Source organism: Pteropus vampyrus, unplaced genomic scaffold (genome assembly GCF_000151845.1).
Source record: "Pteropus vampyrus isolate Shadow unplaced genomic scaffold, Pvam_2.0 Scaffold220, whole genome shotgun sequence".
NCBI classification, from domain to species: domain Eukaryota; kingdom Metazoa; phylum Chordata; class Mammalia; order Chiroptera; family Pteropodidae; genus Pteropus; species Pteropus vampyrus.
In genome coordinates this window covers 1,792,306-1,800,789 of record NW_011889001.1, presented here as the reverse complement: position 1 = coordinate 1,800,789, position 8,484 = coordinate 1,792,306, and the positions used below count along the sequence as shown (strand labels likewise).

The window sequence follows — 8,484 nt, the reverse complement described above, 5'->3', positions numbered from 1 at the left end:
TTCCAACCTAGCAATGCTATTGTACTCTTCCTACACTTACTGAAATATCCTTGGCCTTCCCCTCAATTCATAAGGGGACCTATGTGGTAGGCCCAGCTTTGTGCATCAGGCCTCATAATATACTAGCTGTCTTGAAGCTCCACTGGATGCATGAACTTTGGTTCTATTCAGGGCCCACTTTAAAAATATCATTCTTCAAACTTATGCTTCAACCCTAGCAAGGTTGGTGAAGCTTACCTATAGCAGGTGCTGAATTTTGGAGCCTAACAGCAAAATGATGTCAACTAACTTCTTTCTGCCACAGCCAGACCAAGAGATACTTAAGTAAGAAGGTTACCAGACACTGATAAGTAATTTACATAAATTATCTCATTTAATCCTCACAATATGTCTTGAAGTACGTATTATAAAATGTTATACTATCTCCGTTTTTCAATGGAGATTGAGAGAGTTTGAATGGTGTGCCCAGGATCACCCAACTGGTTAATGAAAAAATGAATCAGGGTTTGAGTCGCCTAAATCCTAATTGGTGTTCTTTCCTCTGCATACCAGTGCGTCCATCACCCCAATGTGTCCGGTTCCCTTTAGCACACACCAGCTAACCCTGCTGGGAGAAGACTCAGTAGTCATAGAGTCCAATTTTCTTACTTCGGAGAAGAGATTAAATGAGATCAAGGCAACAGGAGATTGAGGATTAGAATCCAAACCTTGTGACTGAATTTGAGGGCATGTTCAGGACACCTGGCTATCCCAGCTCTTGGAAGGGACTAAAATTCTTTTGCCAAGGAAAGAGTAAGAGAAACACAAACAGAAATCCTGTCTGATGATTGTCCAGTGTGTCCCAGTTTATAGAGCTTTTTCATATGTAAGATACCGTTTTAGATTCCCACCCGCCCTGGAAGTCACCACGTCCTGGGCCCTATGCCACCTCTCTGTGGAGTCGTGGAGTGATTGAGTGTTCTACTCAAAACAGAATTGGGACAGGAAGAGGGCCAGCTTCCATGCAGACCTGTTGGTTCTCCCCGCTGGCTACATGCAAAGGAGAGGGACCCTTCTCAGAGGCTGCAGTTGCGCTTTGTGGATGCAGGCTGTGCTGCACTCACTTATGGCCTCTGTTGGCTTTGTATTTTTTGCATTCTGAGGAGCCAGCAGGCTGAGGGCCAGGAGGAGATCCCATCAAGGAATATGAAACATATGCTTCATGTACCTTTGTTGCTGTCAAGGAGACTGAAGAATTAACCATTAATGAATTTCTGTAAATAAACAAGGATAGTACCAGAATCAAAGGTACAAGAGAAAACACCAGTTTTTAAAAAATTACAAAATCTAAATTTTAAGAGACAATAAAGTTTCGAGCTGTTAGCCAGCTGGCTACCTGGTGACCCTTCTCTCCTTTCTCCATACCTCAAAGTTTGAAAACATTATTTCTGAGACATATCCTCCTCTAAGTATTAGTCATATTTTGGAGGAATTAGTTAGCAATGCATCAGAAATTAGTATAGAACTTTTGAAATTGAAGTTAGGATTCTCCAACTGTTTTTACTTTTTTAAAATACAATGTCAAAGGCTGGGCCATGCAGTTCTGTGTGTTTCTCCTTTGTCATGGACATGGTGATATGCCACTGAGATCCCTTCAGTGTAGGATTACTGCCCCAGATGCTAGGAGTGCTGATGGCAAACAGCCTCCAGCCATCGGTCCCTTCAGGAATCACCTCATCTATAGAGGTTAGCCTCTCCCAAGGTTAGTTCTTCAGAGCTGGCCATATCTAATGAAAAGTGATGCAGAAAAGCCTAGCCACCTCAACCCAACTTGGAAAACGTGAGGATCCATTCTCATTCTGAAACTCTTTTTGAGCGGGCCAAGGCTACTGTTGGGCTTACATCACAAATTGATTCCTCCCTCTTTACTAAATTATTTTATTAATTCTAAAAGTGTTTGATAGTATCTTTAGGGTTTTCTATATATAAGATCATGTCATTAGCAAACACAGACAAATTTACTTCTTCTTCTCTGATTTGGATGCCTTTATTTCTTGCTTGAATGCTCTGGTTAGGAATTCCAGAACTATGTAGAATAAGAGTGATGAGAGTGGGCACCCTTGTCCTCTTCCTGATCTGAGAAGGAAATTTTCAACCTTTTATTACCAAGTATGATGTTAGCTGGAGGTTTGTCAATACGGCTTTCCTTATGCTAAGATATGTTCCTTCTATATTCAATTTTATGAGAGTTTTTTTTTTATCATAAAAGTATGTTGAATTTTGTCAATGCTTTTTCCCCACCTATTGAGATGATTATAACATTTTTGTCTTTCATTCTATCAATGTGGTGTATCATGTTTATTGATTTGTGTATGTTGAACTATTATTCTTGCATCCAGGGATAAATCCCACTTGATCATGGTGCACGATTCTTTAATGCACTGTTGAATTTGGTTTGCTAGTATTTTGTTGAGAATTCTTTACATCTATATTCATCAGGGATATTAACCTATAGTTTTCTCTTCTTGTTTTATTCATATCTGGCTGTGGTATCAGGGTAATGCTGGTTTTGTAAAATGAATTCAAGAGTGTTCCTTCCTCTTCGGTTTTTTGGAAGAGTTTGAAAAGATTAGCATTAATTCTTTGAATGTTTGGTCATATTCCCCCATAAAGCCAACTAGTCCTGAGCTTTTCTTTGTTAGAAGAATTTGATTACTGATTCAATCTCCTTATTTGTTATTGGTCTATTCAGTTTTTTTATATTTTCATGGTTCAGTGTTAGTGGGTCGAATGTTTCTAGGAACTTATCCATTTGTTTTCAGTTGTCCAATTTGTTGACATAAAATTGTTCATAGCAGTCTCTTATAATCCTTTGTATTTCTGTGGTATCAGATGGAATATCGCCTCTTTCATATATAATTTTATTCATTTGAGCCCTTTCTGTTTTTTCTTGATAAATCTAGCTAAAGGTTTGTCAAATTGGTTATCTTTTCAAAAACCATTGTAGTTTCATTGATCTTTTCTATTATTTTTCTATTCTCTATTTCGTTTTTTTGTTTGTTTGTTTGTTTGTTTTTTTTGCTCTGATCTTTATTATCTCCTTCCTGCTGCTAACTGTGGGTTTAGTTTGGTCTTTTTTTCATGCTTCCTCAAGGTGTAAAATTAGGTTGTTTATTTGAGATCATTCTTGTTTTCTTTCTGTGTTCTTTCTTTTTTGCTTCATGAATTTGCATGTCATCCTTCTGTGGGGGCCATGCTAATCTTCTGAGTATTGTTCCAATTTTAGTATAAATGCTGCTGAAGCGAACATTCTGTTTTTCTTAATGTAGGCATTTATCGCTATAAACTTCCCTCTTATCACAGATTTTGCTGCATACCATAAGTTTTGGTATGTTGTGTTTCCATTTTCATTTGTCTCAAGATATATTTTTATTTTCCTTCTGATTTCATCTTTAACTCAATGGCTGTTCAGGAGTATGGTGTTTAATTTCCACACATTTGTGAATTTTCCAGTTTTCTTCCTATTATTGATTTCTAGTTTCATACCAATATAGTCCAGAAAAGATACTTGATATGATTTCAATCTTTTCAAATATTCTAAGACTTCTTTCATGACCTAACATATGATCTGTCCTGGAAAATGTTTCATGTGCTCTTGAGAAGAATGTGTATTCTGCTGCTGTTAAATAGAATGCACCAGATATGTTTATTAAATCCACTTGGTATAAAGCATAGTTAAAGTCCAGTGTTTCCTTATTATTTTTCTGTCTGGATGGTCTTTCCATTGTTGAAAACGGGGAACTGAAGTCCCTTACTACTATTTTATTGTCTATTTCTCTCTTCAGAATTGTTAGCATTTGTTTAATATATTTAGGTGTTCTGATGTTGGGTGCAAATATAATTGTTATATCTTCTTGACGAATAGATCCCCTTATCATTATATAATAACTTTCTTTATCTCTTGTTGCTGTTTTTGACTTAAAGTTGACTTCATATGATACAAGTATAGCTATTCCTGTCCTCTTTTGGTTTCTATTTGTATGGAATATCTCTTTCCATCCCATAGCTTTGAGCATATGTGTGATCTTGCAGCTAAAGTGAAACTCTTGTAGCAGCCTATAGTTGGTTTTTAAATAATCTATCCAGCCATTCTGTGCCTTTTACTTGGAGAATTTAATCAATTTAAATTTACAGTAATTATTGGTAGGTAAGGACTTACTATTTCCATCTTGTTAACCAGATCCCCAAAATGCTCATGGCCACTCCAATATTACACAACTCAAGAAGTGTGGCACTATTAAAAATGGAGAATCAGTATCTTATTTTTGTGGCACTATTAAAAATGGAAAATCAGTATCTTATTTTTGAAAGGTTTACAAAAACATAACCCATATTCTGAGGCTCCAAAGGCTGTCAGCATGATTTTATGTTCCTTATGCTGAACCCTGCCTGGAATGATGATAAGCTATCAGCCTTAACACCCCTCTTTGAATAAGTATTCTCCTCTATCTTTCCCACTGCAACTCATGAGAATCAGGAAGACTAGAAATAGAATTTTTGTCTGCTGGTGCTTTATTAATATTCTTTGAGTCTGTATCTTTGTGTAAAAGACCACTGCTTTAAAGGAAAAGGAACCTGCTTCTAAGCTCCCAACCCTGGGACTAGAAAATTAGTTCTTAAAGTAATAAGGGAGAGTTTGAGAGGCAAGAATGATAATAAGTGAAAATAACAGAGTAAGAAATAAGACACTCACTTTCTTGCATCTGGCATACTTGGGAAATAAGAAATTTATCACGAGGAATTAAATGTGTGCCCTTATTAGAAGGTGTGAAAATATTCATGTTACATGTAAGTGGCAAATGATCAAAACAAACCAAGTTTATAATTAAATGATGAAAATAAATAGTTTTATAAAGATATAAAAGAGGGGCTGCAGGAAATGTTAATTGTACAAGACTTCAATCAAGTACTTAGATTATCTAGGAACTGACTATAGGCAAATTCAACAGAATAAAATAAAAGAGAAGACAACATAGCATTATAAGAACATACTGCTAGGGTCCTTCCTGGAGTTCTAGAAGAAGCTCGTACATGTCAGGGTCCCTGAAGCTCATGTTCTAATGACTTCATGGTAAATCTGTCTTTGCCATTGTGTGCCATTGTTAGACCTTGACCCTAACACCAACCAGAAACTCACCACATGATCCTTTCACCTGCTCATTCCTACTGCCTACCTCATTTGGTGGTCTTTTCTCTCTCATAACAATGTAAAATTCCACCATTACAATATCAAAATCAATAGGTTCTTCAATAATTTTTGCCTTACGTCTCTGACCATAGTCCTGTTCTGATTAAGTTCATCATGAATTTCTCTAGTTTGCATTCTGACCATCCCTCATTATTGTCACAATAGAAAATGACACCTTTGTCCATCACCTTAGACACTCGTATAGACCCTGAAAGAGGGAGAATCATGGAGGAGTCAGAGTCCAGGTGATCCGGGATGGGTTATCATGACCAGAAACATATTTGCTTAAGGCATGAAGAAGAGCTGGCTGAGTTTAAAATATGATCCCTTTTTATTTATTTTATTTTTATATTAAACATGCTCCTTGTGCAAAGTAAGAATTAAAAAGACAATTTTAACATTAAAAGTAAGAATTTCCCCCACTCTGAAGACCTAATCCCTTACTCCATAGTTAATCAATAACTGTAGTTAATGATTTCCTCTGTGTTTATGTTTGAAGAATTGGTTTTAAGGGAGAGATGATGCCTCTGGTTTGAGACACATTAAGTTGAGGATTCTGATGTTACACTTTGGTGGCAATGTTCCAAGAAACAGCTGGGTATTTCAAATAGGCAGTTGGAGAAGTGAGAACTAATGAAGTATATCAGGAATTTTTTTCTTGCATTGTTAATGGTGTGAGAACGAAGGAACTGTGAGGGAGAGAAATGAGAGGTAGGAGAAAAAACAAACAAACAGCACAATTCTCAACCCTAGGCAACACCTGCATTTCAGAGATGACCAGGGAAAGTAAGGCCCTTGAAGGAGAAAAACGCAATGGTCAGAGAGGTAGAAAAGTTGAGAAATACTTTCTGTGTTTTAGTGACATGTAAACTTCACTTCCCTGTGAAAATGCAATAGAAATATAGCATATATATGTATATATATATGTATGTATATGTATATATATATATATATATATATATATATATATATATATATATATATATATATATATGGAAGCAAATATTTCTACTGGTAAAAAAAACATATAGCAAACATAAATACATTTTGTACTGTATTTTACTGCAGAACTTTCTGCTGCTTGCTCTTGTTTACTGGTCTACTCTTAGTTTCTATGTGCTGGGCTCTGGGCCTCATTTCCACCTAGACATGTGGGGACTGCAAGCTCTCCGCATGCCTCCGCTTTCTTTTCAGGTCCACTCTCTGGCTATTGTGAAAACCTCCCTCTTATCCCACTGTGGTAGGCAGGCTTCTAAGATGGTCCGCAATCATCTCCAGCTTCTGGTATTCATACCCTTGCATAATTTCCTCCCCAAAAGTGTGGGCTAGACCCAGTGAGTTGATTCTATGGCATAGGTGACGGGATGTCACTTTCAAGATTAAGTTTTAAAAGATTGTAACTTCTGTCTTTCTAGCAGACTCTCTCTATTGCCTCTGGGCTTGAACATTTTGATGAAGTAAGCAGCCATGTAGTAGAGGCCCAAGTGGTAAGGAACTGAGGGCAACTTCTAGTTAATAGTCAGCAAGGAAGTGAAGCCCTCAGTCCAACAGCCCATGAGTAAATGAATGTTGCTAACAACCCCTGAGTGAAATTGGAAGCTGATCCTTCTCCAGTTGAACCTTCAGATGAGATCACAGACCCTGAGCCAACACCATGATTGGAGCCTTGTGAAATACCATGAAGCAGAAGACCCTGCTCAGCTGTGCCCAGATTCTTGACCTACAAAAAGTATGAGATGATATGTGTGTTGTTTTAAGCCACTATTTTTTGGAGTAATTTTTACATGGCAACAGACAACTAATAAACACACTAAACCCCTAATTCTAGTTATCTTAGAAGTGTCCCAAATCTCAAGCGTCAGTCTCCAGGAGTGCAGGAAGACTAGTTCAGGAGAGTGATGCTGAAGCCTGAACCAGAACAGTGACAAGGGAAATAGAGAGGAGTAGTGTATAGGAGGCAGGGTCAGCTTGACTAGATCAACTGAATGGTGGGGGATTAAGGAGAAGAGTCAACTTGGGGTACCAGGTAGAGAGTGAAGTACACAAAGGGTAAGGTGATGAGGAGATGGTTTTGCATATTATTACCTGTTTTCAAGCTAAAAAAAGTTTAGTTTCCAACTTCCCTGACTGTTTAAAAGCAGATCTGTTGGGAAAGACGGTCTAGGTACAAATAAAATAAGTTTGAATCTGGGTCATGGGTACATAAAGATACACTCTGCATTTTAAAATGCTCTCAAAATTTGTACAATTTTGAAATTTTCCATAGAAAAAGTTTTTCATGGAAAAAGGTTAACAGCTAGATGCATCGACTAAGTCTATCTAAATGGACAATGGAGAGAGAGAGAGAGAGAGAGAGAGAGAGAGAATATTAAAGATAAAAGGCAGAAGAAAAAATAAAATAAAATAGAAGCAGGACAATTTAAAGCAAAGGAGGAGAAGCCTGGGAAATTTCCTAAGCTGAAGAAGGTAGTAGCTAGAGCTTTTAAGGGCAGCCTATGAGCTTCTCCACTGAAGGCACTGAGCCAGCCTGAACTCTGGGTTACAAGGACAGTCCCAACCTCTGGTGAGATGTTTAGGACATCTCATGGGTAGAGCCAGTAGCAATATCATACAGAGAAGGATCATTGTGGAAAGCCATCAGGCAAGAAAAGGCCAAGAGACAATCCTCAGAAAATTGAGCTGGCTAGGGAAAGCATCCAAGTAGGTACCAGTAGGCTGCTGAGGTGTAATACTGTCTTTCACCTTGGCCTCACAGATTGAGGAGAGGGGAGTGGGAACAGAGTGGCTAAGTGGACCTAAGAGACATTCCAGAAGGAGGTCTGGGAGGCAGCAGGTCTTCCTTCTAGGTGGAAGTGACAAGATACTGTCCTATAGAAATGAAGAAGGAGCAGCTCAAGACTATTAGAAGTCCCACTGACTCCCAGGATAAGAGCCACCCCACTGCCCTCCCATGTCAGCCTTTTATAATTCCAAAGGATGTATAGGCAATCTTCAGATAGCTGAATGGCTGATTTGAACAGTTGGAATGAGGCAAGAGTGAAACAAAAGCTGACAATTACTACAAACTTGAGCTCATGGTAGGAACACTACATGATCAAATCAAATATAGAAATAACTACACTCATACATGGGACAGATTATGGTATTAAAGATCACTCTGGGAACGAGCCCTTCATGCATTCTCGTGGGACAAGGTCAGTGCTTTCTTTTCAAAAAGCTGTTGGACCTTGCAAAGGTAAAGTGAACATTCCTTACTA

The 8,484-nt window shown here is 38.0% G+C and overlaps 1 non-coding gene across 1 annotated transcript; it reads right to left on the bottom strand.

Moving 5' to 3' along the window:
* Nucleotides 1–3,182: 3,182 nt before the first annotated feature.
* LOC111747405 lies at nt 3,183–3,289 on the bottom strand. Its single transcript, XR_002783518.1, has one exon. It is a non-coding gene; the product is annotated as a U6 spliceosomal RNA (small nuclear RNA).
* Nucleotides 3,290–8,484: the final 5,195 nt, after the last annotated feature.